This window comes from Triturus cristatus, chromosome 10, assembly GCF_964204655.1.
Source record: "Triturus cristatus chromosome 10, aTriCri1.1, whole genome shotgun sequence".
NCBI classification, from domain to species: domain Eukaryota; kingdom Metazoa; phylum Chordata; class Amphibia; order Caudata; family Salamandridae; genus Triturus; species Triturus cristatus.
Genome location: NC_140593.1, coordinates 611,135,749 through 611,149,906, shown reverse-complemented (window position 1 = coordinate 611,149,906; position 14,158 = coordinate 611,135,749). Strand labels below are relative to the sequence as shown.

Genomic DNA, 14,158 nt, shown 5'->3' with positions numbered 1-14,158 from the left:
GGCTTACAGTGAAAGACACCCCTCACACATGCGCAGTGCACACATTGCTGCCGATACTCCTCGCCAGCGCTACTGAGACATGCGCTCTTTGATCTGCCTCGAGCAGAGTTCAAAGAAATGGAAACAGATTGATAGTTTCTCTGTTTACATTTCAGGACCATATACCGCAATATGCAGCTTTTCTCTCTGTCTGTAAATGCTGGTGGGTCTGACCTCCTGAGCCCCCTTGACACCAGCTGCCACTGATACATATATCTTCATTGTATGGCCCTTACATAAACCTCTTTTAGCGTAGTGATGAGCATAGAGTAAGATACTGAGTGTAAGTAGCAATTGCTGAGGCAGAGACAGTATATTTGAGGCAGCTTGCAGCAAGACTAGAAACACAAATAGGTTTATGTAGGATTTTTTTTTACCCTCTCCGACCACCATCATCGTAAGTAAATCCTGATAATAAGAAGTCCTAATTATGCAACTGCCTACCTTCTGGTTACTCCTGTGAGGTGTTTTCTCATTTTTTCACATTTCTTCATATCTTTACATTGCTATACACTTAGCAACATTTTGCTAACGATTGACAGTGGGGTTCATCTGCATATTCTCTCCCTCCATTCTTTTTTTTTAAGAATAGTTAGAGCAGTGCATTTTGAGAAATAAGAGAAGGATCTTGATCTTGTATATCTTATATCATTGCTAGAAGGATAGGTGTATTTTCGGGGTGATCATTATTGATGTATATCTGCAAGGCACGTTAGGTTTTTGCTATTTGTCTGGTGAGAGGGAAGTCCACACACAGTAGTGTGCCTTCTAACTCTATTTTGAACAATATGGCAAATCTAACCAAGCAGAAATATGGTGCACAATTGCAAACAATAACTTAGTGAAAGAAAAAAGTCTGCAGATGTGGCAAAGGGCAATTCAGCATGACGTCATGTAAGTTGTCCCTTCTGTAGGATAAGGAGACCATATGGAGGGGGTGAGCTAAGACAGCAGGCGACCAGTCTGTAGAGTGAAGCCACGTGTTGAGGAACATCTTTGCTCACTGGTTGTCTTTTTTGTTTTTGTTTTATATAGCGCGAACTCTCCCCACAAAAGTATCAGAGCAATTTACATGAGCATCAGCTAGATTACAGACACACTCATTTTGTTAGGCAGGGGGAGATTAAGTGATTTGCCCAGAATCACGGGTTGTTGAACGTCCCTGCCAAGACTCGAACCCGGTTCCTCAGCTTCGAGGTCGACCGTTCTAGCCATTAGGCCACATCCTGTTGTGACCAACAGATTTGGTTCAGCCGGTGAACTGAGCAGCAAAGCATCAAACTGCCATCCATACAGTCCCACTATTCTCTTCAGTTGAGAGACAGAAAATTCCTGGAATGGCACACAGGCAAAAAGCTCACCACAGCCTTCCACTGTGAAAACCAAGTGACGTGGCTTATGTTGCTAGAACCCCTTGGTAAAATTCTCCACCTTAAGTCACTGTTGCTGAGAGTTTACCAACAGACTTAGCTCAGAAATGGACAAGCTGTAGTCCAAGTAGTCCAGGTCCTTAGGCAAAACATGATGAAGCAGAAGATGCAGGTGCAATCATGCCCATGCCCCCTCAAAGACATATGTACCCATGTGCCACTGAGCCTGCAATCATTGATGTTCGGGAGCCTCCCACACAACAGAGGACCCCACAATAGAGCCCTAAACTTCACAACTGTGAAATAAAACATGCAGCACATATTTGCTGGCATGAAGACATTTTGGATTTCTTCACGTTCATACTCCATAGAAAGGTTTTTCATGAGACGCAGATTAAGGAAGAGGGATGGAGCTTGAACCAACCAATTGTCCAGATGTGGGTGGACCTAACTCACCCTTGAGTGGAAAACACACATGAGAGGAGCCAGAGCCTTTGTAAACACTCTTAGAATGGACTTCAATCCAGAGACCAGAAATCAAAACAATCATAATTCTGACTGGACTGCATAATGGAGCAGAGAGCATTAGTGCATCTTCTCTCACTTAGGGATCAGCCTCACAATGTGGGAAAGGGTCCCAAGAGTTAGAGCGGAGAAAAAAGGCCAACATCAGCACAGCGCTGCTTTTTACAGCTACTACAGCCCAGACCCAGTGACCTCTCCCGCTGCATGACACTGTTAGCCAAAGCAAAACAAAATCAGTGACCTGACAGAGACAAGCAGCATAATGTACTGGAAATGAAGACAATGAATGGTGACAATAGCATAGCAAGGATGCAATGGGCCCTGGTGTAGTCAAGAAAAATAGCCTCTCTCTCTGCTGTTGGGGTAGTATGTTATGTTATGTAGATTTGTATAGTGCAGCTAATCACCTGTGAGGGTATCCACGTGCTGGAGTAGGCGGGTACGTGAGGGACTAAGGTGTTGGGTGCCCGGCCCGCAGAAATTAGTCTTAGAGTCAGGTCTTCAGCTTCTTGTGGAATTCTAAAAGTGAGCAGGATTCCCTGATGTAATGGTTAGGTTGTTCCAGGTCTTGGGTGCTATGTAGGAGAATGCTCAACCTCCTGTTCTGCTCCGGTGGTTGCAGGTGGGAGTGATAGTATGGCTGAGCACAGGTGTCTGGTGGGTTGGTGGAAGTGCAGGTGGTTGTTCAGGTATGCAATTTCGATATTGTGCAGCACTTTGTATGCATCTGTGAGGACTGAGGCTGCATTTGTGGATAGGGAGCCAGTGAAGCTCTCTGGGTGTGGTGAGATGTGGGTGCATCGTGAAATGTCAAGGATAAGTCTCACTGTGGTGTTCTGGGTGGTCTGGAGGCGGTGTAGGAGGTGGTTGGAGATCCTGGTGTAGAGTGCATTGCCGTAGCCTTATCTGCTAATGATGAGTGCTTGTGTGACAGTGCGTCTGATGTTCAGGGATAGCCACTTGAATATCTTGTGGAGCATGCAAAGAATGTGGAAGCAGGAGGAGTTGATCGTGTTGAACTGTGCTGTCTTTTTGAGCTTGTCATCCAAGATAATTCCTAGGTTTCTGGCATGGTCGTTGGAGTGGGTGTTGGTTCAAGCTCTGAAGGCCATCAGGTGATATCCCATGGAGAGTTCTTGTTCCCGAAGATCAGCACTTCTGTCTTGTTGGAGTTCTGTTTTAGGAAGTTACATCTCAGCCAGTCTGCTAAATTGGTCATGCAATTGAAGAAGTTGGTTCTGGTGGTGGTGGACTTGTCTGTCAGAGAGAGCATACATTGGGTGTCATTTGTGTACGATATGATGGTGATGCCTTTTGATCTGATGATGTTGGCATGTGAGGTCATGTAGATGTTGAGCAGGGTTGGGCTAAGTGAGTAACCTTGAGGGACTTCACAGATCAACTACTCGAATTCCAATGTATATGGTGGTAGTCTGACTTGCTGTGTTTTTCCTGTGAGGAAGGAGCCTATCCAGTTGAGGGCCAGTCCTTGGATGCCTATATCATGCAGTCTTTTGACGAGGGTGTGGTTGGAGACTGTATCAGAGGCTGCTGAGAGGCCGAGTCGGATGAGAGCTGCTTTTTCTCCCGAGTCCAGTATAGCCCAAATGTCATCTGTGGCCACCTTGAGTGCTGTGTTTGCCCCATAATCCTGGTTGGGTACGGTCCAGTAGGTTGTGGTGGTCGAGGTGGCTGGTGAGTTGTCTGTTGATGACCTTCTCCATCACTTTGGCTGGGTAAGGGTGCAAAGAGATGGAACAGATGTTGTTCAGCTTGCTAGGGTTGGCCGATGTTTTTTGGGGGCTGGCGTTGACTGCTGCATGTTTCCAGTCTTTTGGGAAAGTAGCATATTTGATGGAGGTGTGATGATGTGGGTGAGGGCACTGCTGGTTTGTGGTCCTCCCATGTGGTGCCCTTCTTTTGGTGCCTCTCAGAAGTTGGTGGTAGCCTCTGAGTGCAACTTTGTAAGTGGTTATGGCATTGGCAGTGTGGCTTGTTCTCCAATTTCTTTCTATCTGATTACAGTAGCTTTTAGATTTTCGAGGTCTTCGGTATACCAGCTGGCTTGTTTGTTGGTTCTTCTTTGTTAGTTGCTTTTGGTGGGCACAAGGGAGTCTCACAGTTCTTGATCCATTCAATGAAGTTGGTGATGTCCCAGTCAAGGTTGCTGGTGGTGTTGGGTTGGTCCGTTTTGAGGGCTTTCAGCCAGTCTGCTTCTGTTACTTTGTTCAAGCTCTGGCTGGGTAGGTTGATGCTTGTAGGTGTGTTGACTTGCGGTGCAGTAATTTAGAAGTTTATGATGAAGTAGTTGGTCCATGTGAGGGGTAAGACAGAGTTGTAGGTGATCCCATCGCTGGTGGTGAAGATTGGATCCAGGGTATGTCCTGCAAAGTGTGTATGGTCTGTGACTAACTAGGTGAGTCTGATGTTGTGCAGGCTTTCGAGTAGGGCTGTGAAGCAGGAGTCCGTTGGGTCCTCAAGGTGGACATTGAGGTCACCGAGTAGCATGAAATCCTTTGAGTTGATGGTGAAGGGGGTAATGACGTCTGTGACGAGGTTGCTGACGTTGGTTTGTGGTCCTGGTGGACAATATGTGAGGGTGCCTAGTAAAAAGCAATAATCAGGTCCAATGGCCCCCTCAAGACTCTGGGCCCTAGTGCCACTGCACCTGCTGCACTGATGGTAGCTACACCCTTGAATGGTGAATTTCTTGACAGAAAGGTGGACTATTGCACTTAATGTAATCCGTGTGCAACCTGTATGGACATGTTCCAATCCTACTTGGAAAGCTCTGTTCCAACAGCGCAGAGTCCTAAGGTTACGTATTAAACTGTACATGTATCTTAGATCTATTAGTTGTTTCTACGGTGATCTTATCGACAATAGTTTGTTATTTTCCTCTTATTGGGTTGTGCCTTTCCTAATTCTTTTCATAAAAATGTAAATGCCACCGATTTTATTCTATAACTGTTCACTTTGAAAGGAATGTATGTCTTGCTTTCGAAATCAAAAAGAACTGAAGCTTCCTGACACAAAAGAGTAAACTTCAAAAAACAAACCAACTGAACTGTTTATTCTTGCAATGCAACTGTGTTGCACACAAGACCACCGCAGATTCGGAAGACCCTCGTCCCAGCATTTACTTCAGCAGAGTGCAGACCCAGCTCCTACGGGGTTGGGGGGGGCCGTTAACTCTTCCCCCACCTCCTTCTCCTCCCTGCAGATGAGTTTCTCTGATCTAAAATCGGCCACTAGAGATGTGAAAGGTTTTTAATATTTGGATTCCTCAGTTTGCTGAACTCGAATGCACGCTTGAACGAATGACAAAGTCGTGGGCGGGATGAAGACACTCCCAGTGTGTTGGGGTTGGTCGGTTATTATTTGCTTTTCTTGCGCTGCGCTTGTCCTTGCAGTGGAAGTTGCAATGATGTAGAGTGGTTTGGGCACCAAGACAGGGAGGTGCCCGGAGCGTGTAGTTTCCGGTGTTCTAGAAGAGGCCCTCCCCCGGCACCACCTCAGCTCTACCCGTGGGCTGGACTTCCTCGGAGTAGCAGGACTGCGTTGATTTTTCCCTTGCTCCGATCCGACAGCAAGCGCTGCTTCTTCTTCTCAACTCCCCGCCAAGACACCCTCGAACCCTCAGGTGAGCGCTCATACGTCACCACCCATCCCAAGACGTAACTGCTATTTGCTCCTAACCCCCCCCCAAAAAAAAAATAACAAGCATGTGGCACCTATTCTGTAAAATGCGGGACACTCCTTTGTCGTCCCTTTAGTATGCTGTGGGGCGAGTCCTAAACACATGTGCCCTCCTCTCTGCCGGCCATTGACCGCGAGGGTCTCTGACGTCCTTCCCAGCCTGAGGGTGTTTTGCTGGGCAGTGTCCCTTTCGAACCCGGCCCTACGCGGCGCCACCTAACTTATAAGTCGTGTTCGCAGCTGGTTTTACTCAGGGTCTCAAACGGCGCAGGAGGTCTGGGGAGCATCACGCAACAGCACTGACGTCAGAGAGCGTGCACTGCGCGTTAGCACTACATCTGGTTAGCGCCGGATGCAGCTGCTGCGCCGCACTGCTGTTGTGCAGCCGCGGGGTACACGATGCCCAGCGTGGTCTCTGAGTGTAGAATTCCTCGAAGAACTTTATAGCTCCATAACTTTTCGCCGGTTCTCATTTGCAGAACCTGGCACTTTATGCCCACGCCCACTACTTTAGTTTGTTCCAGAGAATGAATAAGTAGAAATCCCAGAGTTGTAGAATGTTTTTTTAGGAGGGGCTGTTAAGTGTGCAAGACGACGACGCCTTTAACCCTTAGTTACATAAATCCCTATGGCAAATGTGGTTACCGTCCTCTTCCCGGCACTACCCCGCCCACTCCAAACAACAGGATCCTTGGCCCTCCCTCCTTCCCTTCCGAGGGCTGTCACTGCGAGAGAACTTCTCACTGGGATGGGCTTGTCTACCAGGGTGACTTTTAGCTTGTCACGATTTTTCGTCCAGAAACAAATTATATGCGTTTAGTATCATGCAGGGGCATATTCATTAATAGCGCAGCAGGTTCAGTGGCACCTAGGCTTTAGGGGTTCACAGAAATCAAGTTATGGAAATATGGTTGTATGTTACTCGTATTCCCCACTCATCCCAATTATTACTTATGGGTTTATCCTACCTATCTGAGACAGGAACCAACCGGATATGGTAAAAATAAAATCCCACCCACACAGCTGGGTGTCATAAAAAGCTTACTTTCACAGCATCCTCGTACCATAACAATCCTAAATGACGACCATTAATGCCAAGGGAGGGAGAGTGGGCTGTAATGCCTCAGATGAGTAGGACTCAGAGCAATGAAGATTACTGGTAATTAATCAGGCCATTACATTAGCATCACATGTCCTTGTCCCGGTCATTAATTCAGAAACATACCAAAGTAACAATAAGCATAATCAATGTTAACAAGTATAGATATATATTTTTTATTTTTGGAGTTTTATATAGCGTGAATTTGACCCGAAGGTAGCAGAGTGCTTTACATCAGTACTAGTTGCGTTGCAGACGGTTACATTCATTTTGTTAGGCACGGGGAGATTAAGTGATTTGCCCAGAATCACAGGATGTTAACCGTACCTGCTGAGACTTCAACCCGGTTCCCCGGCTTCGAGGTCGACCGCTTTAGCCTTAGACCACATTCTCTGCTTGATATTAGTTATCAATGTGCATCCAGTGATTTATTGACCAATGTATTAATAAAGATGTCCAGTACCGAGGTGTAGATTAAGATAAAATGGTTTATTAAGTAGCTTCAATGAAGAGCCCCAGCCCTTACTCCAACTGACACTCACAGACACCAAACATTCCAATGCATCACCTTGCACCAACATTCCACAAAGTACACTCATACTGGCTGAGCAGCCGGTATAACACATCTCCCCTTTTACATAACAAAGCAATAATGCGAATGACAGAATGAAATAACGCAAACTGATGAAGAACAAAAAGGCATGCATGGAAACATATTAGAGTAAAGAATATATAATATATCATAAACATAAAAACCCATGCATATAAAGGCAATAAATAAAAGAACAACCACATTGCGAATACCAGCTGAGTCTACCGCAAACTCATAAAGAGATAAAACAATATTGCGAATGCCAGAGAACTATATCGCAATGTGCATTTATGAAGCCACCCTTTTGCTTTATGTTTTGAATTAGTGATGTTAGTGCGGGGGTGACTGTGAGGGTGTAGGTCGCCTGTTATTTTATTTTTTCAGCTCTTTGTGTTCTCTGCTGTACCGCTTTAGTGTTTGTTTTCATTTGGCTGTATTTCATGCTAGTCTGGCCTACTGGTGTGTTATGTGGCATCTGGGATTTGAGGCGGTGTAGATTGCAGTGTTTGCTATTGTTGAATTGAAAGGGGGAGAGATGTGATAGTGTCTCCTTTATGATTTAGTGCTTTTATATGTGTAAGTCTCTTATGTTTGTATCTTTTTTTCAGTGATTTTACAAGCATGGTCTCTTATGCATTGCATCTAATTTGTTTCCATGCATTCTTTATCAGACAGTGATATATCCATCTGTCATTCGCTTAGTTGTCATTCTTTTATTGATTGCGTCTAATATGTTACTTTTCTCTTGTTGTCTAATTTCGCTTGATTGTCACTCGTTCATTGATTGCATCTAATATGTTGCTTTCCTCTTGTGTAATTGTGAGATATTCAATGGGCAGTCACAATGTTTGTGTTTCCTGTAAAGAAGGGAGATGTTATACCTTCTGCTCGACCAGTGTAGGTGTGGTGTGGAATGTTGGCGCATGGAATGTTGGATGTCTGGGAGAGTCAGTTGAAACTTGGGCTGAGCAGCAGGGAGGCTGCTCCTGGTGGGGTTCTTCACCATAACTACTCAATAAACCATTTTACCTAATCTACACCTGGACTGCTGTTCACATCCACTCAGAACCTAACTCTCATGAAGGCTCTATTCATCTAAGACCTCGGTTCGTTGAAAAGTAATCCATGTTTCTCCTAACATTTGCACATTTTCTTCAACCCTTCCAAAGTAATGTCCTTGCAGCATGACTGGGCTAGTAGTTCAAATATGAAACACTGACCAGTCATGCAGAAGTAGTTTAGTCACCAGGGTTGTTAACACCTTCGTGAGCACCCTTCGCGCTGACCTCAGGTGGATTAGAAGAACCCAAAATTGGTAGTGGTTCCCTTTGGCACTGAATGTGAGGTACTGCTGATGAGATTTCACAACAGGTACAAGGCAGTACGCATCTCTTAGATCTGCAGTGACTACGTAGTGTCCCACTGGAGTCGGAGGTGTCTTCTGAAATGTTTTCATTTTGAAGTGAACAGCTTTCACTGACTGATTCCATTGTTTAAGATCGATTACCATCCGGTAACCCCCTGATATTGTGGGGGAATATGAAGGTTCTTGAGTATGCTCCCTTCTCTACTCCCTGTGATGGTACTGGAACACTGCCCGCCAAAAAGCAAAACACACAAGATGATGGACGGAATGTTGCACATTGGCAAAACATTCACCCCCAGTCACAGATCTGGGTTTAATCCTTCGTTATTTTGCTCACCACGCCACCCCAGTTCAGACATGGCCATATGCAAATCAGTCTTGACCCTGTGCCTCATGGGAACAGTCCAGACCGAACTGCCAAGCCATGTCTTCCCTGGACCGGAATCAAGCATCCCAGGACCAGTTTCGGGGTTTCACCCCTCTTCCGCCGGGATAGCTTGACTCCAGTGGCGTAGTGAGCACGGCACCCACGTCTGGGCATACCCTTCCCACATAGGGCAAACAGAAAAACACACAAGATGATGGACGGAATGTTGCACATTGGCAAAACATTCACCCCCAGTCACAGATCTGGGTTTAATCCATCGCTATTTTGATCACCACGCCACCCCAGTTCAGACATGGCCATATGCAAATCAGCTTGACCCTGTGCCTCATGGGAACAGTCCAGACTGAACTGCCAAGCCATGTCTTCCCTGGACCGGAATCAAGCATCCTAGGACTGGTTTCGGGGTTTCACCCCTCTTCAGCCACTCCACTGCCCGCCTTAACTGTAGTTCTTGGATTCCATGAACAAATGCCCTCTTCCTTCCTGGGCATTTACGACATACAGACTCATTCAGACCATGTTTTGGAGGCCACGGGGCAGGCAGGTACTACTGGCCACAACAGTGGGTTTTGAGGCTTTTAACCTTTGCTGTCCTGGAGCCGGACCTACTATGGCTCTGCAAATTGGGTCAAGTACAACCTATTCCACACCCAAATCTCAGTGCAATGGGCGAGCAGTCACAGACCCCAAGGAAGTTATCATGGGGGATAGTCCGACTCAAGAATCAATTCCACCATCCCAGAAGGGCAGTAAAACCAATGTCCGACCCAATGCTTCTCTTTATAGGAAAAGACAAGTACTTTTGACATACAAAGACATAAGTCGCTTAAACATTCAATTAGGCATGAATACCAATTCTAAAGTGTGGGGGATTGGTACTCTTGGGTGCTTCTGCTGATTAAACAATCACCTGGCTCTGGTGGTCCCCGTCCATCTGGGACTTGGTCCCCACCTCGTAGCAGAATTGGGGTAAATCGGGCAAACTGGTGGGTGCAGCTTATGCTTCTTCACCCCGCACCTTGTATGTAGGTTAGCGCACAGTGCCACGACCTGGGCTCGATCAGTCTCTCACCAGTCCATTGAGTCAGTGCGGATAATGTTAGGCCTTCTCATGGCATAAGGATCTTCATCAGCAGCGACAGGAGTCTGCAGCATTACGCAGCAGCGCACAAGAGATATGAGGCTGCGTTCACTCTTCTAGCGGCAAAGGGATCTCACCCGCGGCATGTAGGAGCCTCGTGGCAGCACACAGCAGTGCTGTTTGATTGCGTGGCAGCCAGCCACCAGAGTGCAGCTTGCATCGTTACAATGGTAGCAGAGGCTTTTGATGGTGGGCCTCTTCCAGAAGGCAACTGCAGATTCTGCTCTCATCCTCTGGTGAGTACTTGGTGATTCTTCTTGGGCGCGCTGGCCACTCGCCTGCAGATGACAGTTCTTCAGCGCAGCAGGAGCCAGGTGCTATCTTTGGAACAGTCCCTTGAGGCGACAAAACAGAATACTCCCAAGACTGCTTCTGCTTACTTCTATGGTCACTTAGTCTACAGGACTGGTCTCAACCCAACAACATACTTGGTTGTGTTGTGATCACACAATACACTTACGCGGCACATGAGCCACCAACAGGCTCCTACCCAGCTTCAGTCGGGCACACCACCCTGGCGGATCCAAAACAGATATCCCACAATAATTAAACGGCGTAACTTGGCAGTACTGGGATTCCTTCAGCACTCTTGTTTCATTTGTCTCTGTCCGCCAGATCCTATGCTAGGGACAGTTACACCAGCCCCTTCCACTGTCTACTCCTCCTGAAGAGGTGGTGCTTGCTTCCTTTGCTCAAAGGCGTGGATACCTTGGCACCTCTGACCGTATTTCCTCCTTCAAATTGGACTCCAGGCGATGTTCAATCCCCTAAGGGGAGTTGACTGTCCGTGCGACATCATCCTTTGGCTGCTTTGTTATACTGAGTACTATATAGAGGGCCCATCCTTGGCAGAAGAAACCACAATGATGAGCAACAATGGGTCTTGACCTCCCCCATCAACAGACACTCCATGTCGGGGGAAAAAAAGGTGGAAAGACTGGGCCCATCTGCCCTTAAATATGGGCCGTGCATGCAACAATCCTCAATATCTCTGAATAATATGCTCAAAGTTTTAACCCAAAAATTGCTTAACTTCCTGCCATTTTCCCTTAAGTAGAATCCTCGGTGCCCTCACTGTTTCCCAGTCTCTGAAATGAAAGTGCACGCATGTGCTGATGCCTCCATCATCGCTATGAATATGCAATACATGGAGTTCCCAACATTCCTTTCCCTTATTCTGAAGTAATGTGAGCATACAAGAAATGCTCCAACCTCAGGCTCCCAAACACAAAGGTAAGGTCCCTGCAAATCAAAGCTCCTCCCTATCCCCTCAGGAGAGGCAATGTTACGATATTAAAAAAGTAAAATATAGGAAGAAAGGTTCAACTCCTGCATGAACCCTATTGAAGCTCACAAAAAGAAAACCAAGGCAGCAAACTTCACCCAAGCCCAGCAGGGAAGGAGATCAAGAGCTGAAAAAAAAATGGAAAGACAAAGTCCAAGATCCTACAGCCACTCCTGAAGTTTTCATCTCTGTATAAGACAGGAGAAAAATAGGAGGATGCTGGGAATGTAAGCTTCCTTATTGGACCCTGCTGGGTGGGCAGGCTTTCAGTTTCAGCATATCCAGAGGTGGAACCTCCTGGTAAGCAATGACTGTTATGAGAGACATGTAGGTAATGAAAGAAGTTTCACGTTTGACAAGGACCAATTGGAGATCTCGCCACTTGGTATGCAAATAAGCAGTCTGCCTACCCGGACGTACGGATCCGTGTAGGAATTCCTCCTTTCCCAGAAAAAAAAATACGGGCCATTTGTTTACACCCTGCTCTTCCGAAGCGGGCAAGAACTTATACAGGAATCAACATTTGTGTACAATTCTCAGTATTCTTTTATAACATGTCAGTTACACATCTGTTTGCAGTAATAGCCATTTACAAATAATTTAGGCAACTCTTGAATACTTTTTAATGAGATTTCTTCATGTATTTGTTGTTTTTAGGTTTATATATCAAAGTGGAAACATTGGATTTTACTGTTTTTCATTCTTTATCTGGCATGACTGTTGTGTACAGACTCCAGGACACCTTCAAGTTTGTGTGGAGCCACCAGTAGTAACGTCTTCTAATACCGTGTCCAGCAGTAAACCCCCCCCCCCCCTCTACCCCCCCCCCCACCCCCGTGACTCCATATTAGCTGGAACATAGCCTAGTACATCTCCTAGCAACCCCAGAACAAGGAAGGAACAAAACAATGACACAAAAATACAGGCCAACCTAGTAAAATTCTACTCCAGTTGCAACCTTGTATCCATCTGGATTTCAAAGTTACACAACGTGAAAGCTGTGTGAGCTCGTGGCTGTTTAGTTTCTAAACTGGAGAGTGTGATTGGCGAACTAACTCATATACTCAGTGGCACTTAGAAACTCAGACCGTCTGTGAATAATTTAGTGTTAAGTGTCACCTGGCGGGTATTTCAATATGGTCCCCTTTCAACTCTCTATGGTGTCATTATGACTCTGGGGATCTTTTGCTTACAATTTACTGGCAGTGATTTGAACAAGATCTCTTGCAGGTATACATACTTATCAAATATTTGAGTCTTCAAGGAGGGCATGATTGAATAATTGACATGGGAGTTTGTTATTTTTGGAGACTAAACATTTTATAGAAGGTCGGGTATATTTAGCGAGCACGTGATCTCATTGGAGTCTACGGGAGGCATTTAGCTTTTTTGGATGGTGAGAGCTATGAGTTTATCATTAGGCATATGCATTTAATGTTTTATAAACCATTCACTTTAACTGTTAACATTGAATCTTATATTTCTTTCTGGGAAGGGTGCTAAAGTTGAGGGAGGGGATTATTCTTCTCCAGGACCAAAGGGGTTAAAATGACAATGACAAGATAAAATACTGGAGCAGAGGGGGGACCAGCAGGATTCAGGTTCCAGCAGCTGTTCTTGGGGAAACGGCCAACCCCAGGTGAATTGTTTTACTGGTTTTCAGATGCAGTGAGCAGACACCAAGATACAAGGCATGGTCATCAATTGATGGTCGCAACTGCAACCCCTAGACAACTAGGTTGCGACCCCTTGCTTGCGACCTTTGCTCCTAACCTGTCATAATGTGTGTTGTGTTCTTGTGCTACATAATGTATTTGCATTTCCTCCAAGGCTTTCAAGATAAAATCATCAGTGACTGGAATGTGTACTCCCACCGAGGGAGTCATGACCGATTGTCACTAGATGTGCAACAGGGAAAAGGCGCTAAAGGGCTTTGGAGGGGTGGAGGACCGAAGGGGAAGTGAAACTCGACTTTCCTGCAGAATTCAGTTCCTTTTTTTCACATATGAATCTTCCCATGAGAAGGCAGCCGGGGCAGAGACGGCTTCTCTTCCTTGCATACAAGGATGGAGTGGAGGGCAGTAAAATGTGCCAGGCAGCTTTGGAGCACTTACAGAGAGAGGCCCAGTCAAAGAGAGACAGGGAAAGGGCGGGAGGCGAAGTACCCTATTCATAGAGATTTGACAGAACACTTACAACAGTAAGTCACTGTTAATTTATTCACAGTTACTCTGGTATTGAGGGTCTGCCTGTGAAATTTAAATCAGTTACTTGGTAAGCAGACTCTCCCAGTTTGAAAGTTGGATTCTGGGAGAGGAGACCATGGTAGGACATGCATTCAGCCTCATTGCTATAACATAATTTTTAAACACAACACATTATTTACTATTTGATTAGAGACGAATGACTGAAACACTTGTGTATTATATATATTCATTTAGGAGAAGGGGTATTTGGACTTGTGATTAGGCAGCTGCCTTAAACAAGCAATGGCAAAGCCAATAGATCTCACTTAAGCAAGAGCTATTGGCTTTGCCACTGTGTTTTAGCCGTGATGAACACCAGCGTAGTAGCTGTTCACTATGGCTAACAATTAATGACATAAAGGAGAGTGACATTGAATTTTTTTAGACTGGCATAGAGTGTTGTAGAGT

The 14,158-nt window shown here is 45.7% G+C and overlaps 1 protein-coding gene across 3 annotated transcripts in view; it reads left to right on the top strand.

Moving 5' to 3' along the window:
• Window positions 1-5,333: 5,333 nt before the first annotated feature.
• LITAF (lipopolysaccharide induced TNF factor) overlaps window positions 5,334-14,158 on the top strand; it is a 121,198-nt gene continuing 112,373 nt past the window's right edge. The window contains exon 1 of one of the 3 annotated variants that reach the window (XM_085632131.1): window positions 5,334-5,577. The gene's annotated coding sequence lies outside the window, so the exon portion shown is untranslated. The remainder of the gene's footprint in view (window positions 5,578-14,158) is intronic. The other 2 variants (XM_085632132.1, XM_085632133.1) reach the window with 2 other exon arrangements.